Source organism: Leucoraja erinacea, chromosome 36 (genome assembly GCF_028641065.1).
Source record: "Leucoraja erinacea ecotype New England chromosome 36, Leri_hhj_1, whole genome shotgun sequence".
Lineage (NCBI taxonomy): Eukaryota > Metazoa > Chordata > Chondrichthyes > Rajiformes > Rajidae > Leucoraja > Leucoraja erinaceus.
This window is the reverse complement of record NC_073412.1, coordinates 13,161,619-13,169,103: the sequence shown is the minus strand read 5'-3', so window position 1 is coordinate 13,169,103 and position 7,485 is coordinate 13,161,619. Positions and strand designations below refer to the sequence as shown.

Here is a 7,485-nt window from a genome sequence, read left to right as displayed (position 1 = left end):
GGGGTATGGAGAGAAGGCAGGTACAGGATACTGAGTTGGATGATCCGTCATGATCATATTGAATGGCGGTGCAGGCTCGAAGGGCCGAATGGCCAACTCCTGCACCTATTTTCTATGTTTCTGTGTTTCTATGTTTACCTGGGTCAGGTGTGCTGCAGAACATCCAGCATGTGGACTTCTATCCTGTCTCTCCTCAACCTCCGGCGTTCCAGAGAAAACTTATCCCATACACCTGCCGCCCTTTGCGTGAAGCCCTCAGATTCCTTTTAAATATTTTCCTCTTCACCTTATACCTATGTCATCGGGTTCTTGATTCCCCTACTCTGGGCAAGAGACTCTGAACATCTACCCGATCTATTCCTCTCATGATTTTATACACCTCTGTAAGATCACCCCTCATCATCCTGCGCTCCAAGGAATAGAGTCCCAGCCGACTCAACCTCTCCCTGTAGCTCAGACCCTCGAGCCCCCGGCAACATCCTCGTAAATCTTCTCTGTACCCTTTCCAGCTTGACAACATCTTTCCCATAACATGGTGCCCAGAACTGTATCATCATCAGCGATTCACAGTGAGTTGTGGATTCATGTCTGGTTCCTCACATTGCCTTCCTTTATGTTCAAAGGCACAATGTGGAAACAGGCCATTCGGCCCACCGAGTCCATGCCAGCCATCGATAGCCCGTAAAACCAGTTTGACGTTATCCCACTTACTCATCCACTCCCTGTACACTAGGGGCAATTCACAGGGGTCATTTAACCTACGAACCTGTGGTAGGAACTGCAGATGCTGGTTTATTCTGAAGATAGGCACAAAATGCTGGAGTAACTCAGTGGGACAGGCAGCTTCCCTGGAGAAAAGGAATAGGTGATGCTTTGGGTCTAGACACTTTTTCAGACTGAATGGTCTCGACCCAAAATGTCCCCTATTCCTTTTCTCCAGAGATGCTGCCTGTCCCACTGAGTTACTCCAGCATTTTGTGTCAACCTACAAACCTGCATGTCTTTGGAGTGTGGGAGGAAACTGGAGTAGACATTAGACAATAGACAATAGGCAATCGGTGCAGGAGTAGGCCATTCGGCCCTTCGAGCCAGCACCGCCATTCACTGTGATCATGGCTGATCATACCCAATCAGTACCCCATTCCTGCCTTTTCCCCATATCCCCCGACTCCACTATTTTTCAGAGCCCTATCTTGCTCTCTCTTGAAAGCATCCAGAGAACCTGCCCCCACCGCCCTCTGAGGCAGAGAATTCCACAGACTCACCACTCTCTGTGAGAAAAAGTGTTTCCTCGTCTCCGTTCAAAATGGCTTATTCCTTATTCTTAAATAGTACCAGGAGAAAACCCAAGCGTTCCCAGGGAGAACGTGCAAACTCCATACAGACAGCACGCGTTGTCAGAATCTAATCTGGGTCTGCCCGCTCCCCCTCTTTCCTCTGCTCCCCCATCCCATTGTGCACACATTTCTTCCTCCATCTCCTGTGGAAACTGCAACGTGACAAAGGTTATGAAAGCTGTACTACATAAACACCTTTGAACAGACAGAGCAGGTAGTCAGGATCGAACCTGGGTCTCTGGCACTGTGAGGCAGCAGCTCTATCCCTGCGTCTCAGTACCGCCCCTATACAAGTGCAATGTTTTCAGTTCTAGTCAGGAGATATCTACAGGGATTCGGAGTGATGAGAGGAAGTTTCAGAGCTGGACCTAACATCCGACTATTGGGAGGATCTTAGCGTGTGTGATGGACTATGCGAGCTTTAATTAACAACCTTAATTTACACTCGAGGTAAGGCTTGCTAATCTGTTAATTATGCTAAATGTTCCTCGATTCTGCACTTAGGTACATATCCCTCCTGCCTTTTCTGCAAATTGTGTTTGGATTGCATTATTAAACCAGCTAGTGTGCATCCTATGTACATTGTTGGGCCAGCCGGAGAACTGGCATGCGATTTTTCCCCTTTGAGTTTAGTTTTAGCTTAGTTTAGAGATACAGCGTGGAAACAGGCCCTTCGGCCCACCGAGTCTGTGCCGACCGGCAATCCCCCGCACATTACCACTGTCCAACACACACTGGAGCCAATTTACAATTATGTTTAAGAAGGAACCGCAGATGCTGGAAAATCGAAGGTACACAAAAATGCTGGAGAAACTCAGCGGGTGCAGCAGCATCCATGGAGCGAAGGAGATAGGCAACGTTTACAATAATGCCAAGCCAGTTAGCCTACAAAACCCGTGTGTCTTTGGAGCGTGGACGGAAACCGGAGCATCCGGAGAAAACCCGCCCTGGTCACGGGGAGAACGTACAAACTCCGTACAGACAGCGCCTGTAGTCAGGATCGAACCCAGGTCTCTGATGCTGTGAAGAAGCAGCTCTACCCGCTGCACCACCGCACCGCCCACTTGATGGGCTAAATGGCCGGATTCTGCTCCTAGAACTTAGGAACATGGGAAAAGGAATAGGTGACGTTTTGTGCCAAGACCCATCTTCAGAGTGAGTCAGAGGAGAGGGAAACTAGAGGTATTGAAAGGTACAGCCCGCTGAGTTGCTCCAGCACTTTGTGTTGTCATTCGCCAGGAATGAGTGCGGTGAATCCTAACATTTCTGAAGAAGGGTTTCGGCCTGAAACTTTGCCGATTTCATTCGCTCCATAGAAGCTGCCGCACCCGCTGAGTTTCTCCAGCTTTTTTGTGTATTTCCGTATCATCGTCTGCTTTGATCTGTCGTTTTCACACCTTACCCTTCCACATCTCTAGTCTCTCTCTCTCCCCTGACAGTCTGAAGAAGGGTCTTGACCCGAAAAATCATCCATTCCTTCTCTCCAGAGATGCTGCCTGTCCCGCTGAGTTACTCCAGCATTTTGTGTCTTATCTTCAGGGTAAACCAGCATCTGCAGTTCCTTCCTACACCCTGTGTGAATGTACCTTGTTGATTCCCACTGTGGTTTTTAACCTTGTTATCAAGGATACAGACGGCAGTTTCACAATGTGTTATTTGCTCAGTTTTACACGAAGGATGAGCAAATCAACGTATATTTTAAGCAAGAATTCTCTTTCCGGAGTCAGTCGGGTCACAGTCATAGAGTGATACGGTGTGGAAACAGGCCCTTCGGCCCAACTTGCCCACACCGGCCAACAATGTCCCTGCTACACTAGTCCCACCTGCCTGCACTTGGTCCATATCCTGTCTGACTGTTTCTTAAACTTTGGGATAGTCCCAGCCTCAACGACCTCCTCTGGCAGCTTGTTCCATCCACCCACCACCCTTTTTGTAGAAAGTTTACCCCTCGGATTCCCATTCAATCTTTTCCCCTTCACCTCTGCTCCTCGATTTCCCTACTCTGGTCAAGTGTCACTCACCCAAGCATCTAATTCAGGAGTTCTACAAATACTTTACCATCTTTAATGTCTCCTTACCCCCTCAAAAGCAAATATTCCCCATTAGATCCAAGTTACCATCAGACCAGAAACCTCCTGGAAACATTACAAAATGTTGTCTAGTTGTTTCCCTATTCTTTCATTTCAAAATCCTAAAACCAGGCAAACAGTTTTACCAAGGTTCAGATTAGACCCAAGGAACTGCAGATGCTGGAATTTTGAGCAGAAAAAACCCCACAAAGTGCTGGAGTAACTCAGCTTTCTCCAGCTTCCTCTCCCCCACTGCAATCAGTCTGAAAAGTACCGACTCATCTGAAACATCACCTATCCACGTTCTCCAGAGATGCTGCCTCACCCGCTGAATTACTCCAGCACTTTGTGTGTTTTTGTCAAAGTTCGGTTTTGATTTCCCTGTAAAACTTTCTACTGTTCCCCCAGAAAGGGTGGCATGGTGGCGCAGTGGGAGAGTTGCTGCCTTACCGCAGATACCCGGGTTCGATCCTGACTACGGGCCCTGTCTTTACAGAGTTTGTACGTTCTCCCCGTGACCACATGTATTTTCTCCTGGATCTCCAGTTTGCTACTACAGTCCAAAGACGTACAGATTTGTAGGTTGCTTAAGAAGGAACTGCAGATGCTGGAAAATTGAAGGTAGACAAAAAAATGCTGGAGAAACTCAGCGGGTGCAGCAGCATCTATGGAGCGAAGGAAATAGGCAACGTTTTTGGCCAAAACCATTCTTCAGACGGATGTAGGATGGGGAGGGGGAGGGGGAGAAGAAAAGAAAAAAGGAAGAGGCTTGGGCAGTCTGCACCCTAGCGGCATAAACATCGAAATTTCTGGTAGCCCTTGCTGTCTCCTCCCCTTGTCAGCTCTCCCTCAGCCCTCGGGCTCCTCCTCTTCCTTTTTCCTTTCTCCCCTCCATAAGTCTGAAGAAGGGTTTCGGCCCGAAACGTTGCCTATTTCCTTCGCTCCATAGATGCTGCTGCACCCGCTGAGTTTCTCCAGCACTTTTGTCTACCCAGGTTTGTAGGTTAATTAGCTTGGTATAATTGTAAATTGTCCATACAATGTGCAGGGAAGTGTTAATTAGAATTAGAATGCCTTTATTGTCATTCAAACAAACAAAGGTTTGAATCACATTTTGTTCCCTGCAATCATAATAACAGCAAAAAAAACCAACACACAATTAACACAATTCCACACAAACATCCATCACAGTGAATCTCCAAACACCTCCTTACTGTGATGGATGTTTGTGTGTTAATATGCGGTGATCACTGGTTGTCTTGGACTCGGTGGGCCGATGGGCCTGTTTCCCCGCTGTATCTCTAAACTAAACTAAACTGAATGGACTTGTCATACCAGTCAAGATTTGCCAGTCATTTGTTTTACAGGATAAAGAGAACTGAATGAGTTAAGTCCAGGTCTCTTGAAGTGTTAAATTCAAACTGACACCATGCTGTGTCATATGATATCTCCAAATAAATCTCTAGGTTTTCAAAACTAGGCTGCTGTTTCTGCCTCTTGTAGTTGCCATGTCATCTTCTTTAAAAATAAATCCTTTGTGCCTTAGCAATAGGACCCACGTAGATAATTTGTCATTTTAGGAAGACATTGATTGATCCATTGAAAGATGCAGCATTGAAACAGGCCCTTCGGCCCACCGAGTCCATGCTAACCATCGATCACCCCTTCACACTAGTTCCATGTTATTCCACTTTCTCATTCGCTCCCTGTACAGAGGGCTAATTAACCTATAAACCCGCACGTCTTTGGGATGTGGGAGAAAACCTGAGCACCCGAAGTAAACCCACGCGGTCACAGGGAGAACGTACAGACTCCACACAGACAGCGTGCGAGGTCAGGATCAAACCCGGGTCTCTGGCGCTGTGAGGCAGCAACTCGACAGAGGCGGCACAGTGATGTTTGAGTATCAATTAATACATCCAATTTGACAATAATAACGGATCACAGTTCCTTGTGTCTACGCTGAACTTTGACAAAGCTCTTTGCAGAACAACGCATGGATTTAGGATTTTGAAATTAAATGGACAAAATATGGTCGACATTTTGTAGTGTTTCCAGGGGGTTTCATGTTGCTTTTTCAATGGCTCCAGTGCGGTGAATGCACTATCTGATATATCATTCTGTGGCACAGATCAGAAAGATTCAAATATTTATCCCTTGTAACTTCCAAAGCCTTCCTTGTTCTTGCTTCTTCAATCAGAAATGTTTCAGAACAGTAGCATTGCCTCAGATGTCCCGAATTGCTGAATCAAATTATTCAATAGTTGTCAATTTTGAATGTGTGCAGATATTAAACCCAGTGTTAGCGATTCTCAAGATTCAAGATTCAAGATTCAATTTAATTGTCATTTGGACCCCTTGAGGTCCAAACGAAATGCCGTTTCTGCAGCCATACATAACAAACAAATAGACCCAAGACACAACATAATTTACATAAACATCCATCACATCGCTGTGATGAAAGGCCAAAAAAACTTATCTCTCCACTGCACTCTCCCCCCCCCCCGATGTCAGTCAAAGTCAAAGCCCCCGGCTGGTGATGGCGATTGTCCCGCGGCCATTAAAGCCACGCCGGGTGGTGCGAGGTCGCACACCGGGTCTTGGTGTTAGAGCCCCCGGCGTGCTCTCGCAGAGTCCCGCAGCCATTCCAAGCCGCGTGGGGCGGTGATGTCAGGCCCCGCTCCAGGAGCTCTTCGACCCCGCAACTCGGGCGGGAGAAGTCGCCGTTGCGAGAGCCCTAAAAAGCGGTCTCCCTCCAGGGACCCGCGGGCTCCCGGTGCCGCCGTCCGCCAGACCCGCAGTTGCAGCCTCCGAATCTCCGGAGGTTGGGCCGCAGCAGCAGCAGCGCTCCACCACCGCTCCACCCGCTCTGGACTCGGCCAGCCCCGCGACGGTGAGGTGAGTCGTCGGCACCAGAGTCCCCGTTCTTCTCCTGTTGGAGGCCGCTCCTTGTTGCAGCCCCAACGACAACGGAGACCCGACAAGAAAAGGTCGGGTCTCCCGTGCAGGGAGAGATTTAAAAGTTACCCCCTCCCTCCCACCCCACCCCCACACACCCACACACACCCAACAAAAAATAACAAAAACTACATAGAAACATAGACAAAAAATAATAAAAACGCGGACGGGCTGCAGAGGCCGCTGCTGACGAGAGTCGCGCCGCCTACCGGATTCTCAAATAAAACCTGACACACTTCTGAGTTTAGGTCCTTATTTATCCAGATCTAATTGAGATCATGTGTAGGAACCAACTGCTGTTGCTGGTTTATAGCGAAGATGGTCACGGTGGCGCAGCGGTCGAGTTCCCGCCTTACAGTGCTTGCAGCCCAGTTCGATCCTGACCACGGGTGCTGTCTGTACGGAGTTTGTACGTCCTCCCCGGGACCCGCGTGGGTTTTCTCCAAGATCTTCGGTTTCCTCCCACACTCCAAAGACGTGCAGGTTTGTAGATTAATTGGCTTGGTGTAAATGTAAAAATTGTCCCTAGTGGGTGTAGGATAATGTTAATGTGCGGGGATCGCTGGTCGGCGTCGACCTGATGGGCCGAAGGGCCTGTTTTCGCGCTGTATCTCTAAACTAAACTAAAAGTGCTGGAGTAACTCAGCAGGTCAGGCAGCATCTGTAAGGATGGGTGACCTTTTGGGTCGGAAGAACCCTTCTTTAGGATTTATTAACTAATTAAACATGAACAGGGAGAGGCCACCACACATCTACCCATCTCCACCCCTATCCGCATTCTGCAGGGACCACTCCCACCTCCTTAGTTCACATCCCTCCCCACCTAAATCACCCCCTCCTCAGGTACTTTCCCCTACAATAGCAGAAGATACGATAGAACATTGTTTATCCCAGGAGGGAAATTGATCTGCCAACAGTCATAAAACTCAGCAAGATACATGAAAAATGAACGGGTGGAAAGGATTGGGGATGTGCAAAGATTGGGGGCGGTGGGGAGGGGAGTCACTCAGTCTCAGTCTACCCCACGACAGAAGGGGGAGGAATTGTAGAGTTTGATAGCCACAGGGAAGAAGGATCTCCTGTGGCGTTCTGTGCTGCATCTTGGTGGAACCAGTCTGTTG

The 7,485-nt window shown here is 48.3% G+C and overlaps 1 pseudogene; it reads right to left on the bottom strand.

The window, feature by feature from the left end:
• The window catches only part of LOC129713626 (60S ribosomal protein L35a-like), a 9,707-nt pseudogene extending 6,529 nt beyond the window's left edge, over positions 1 to 3,178 (bottom strand).
• Between the last annotated feature and the right edge of the window lie 4,307 nt (positions 3,179 to 7,485).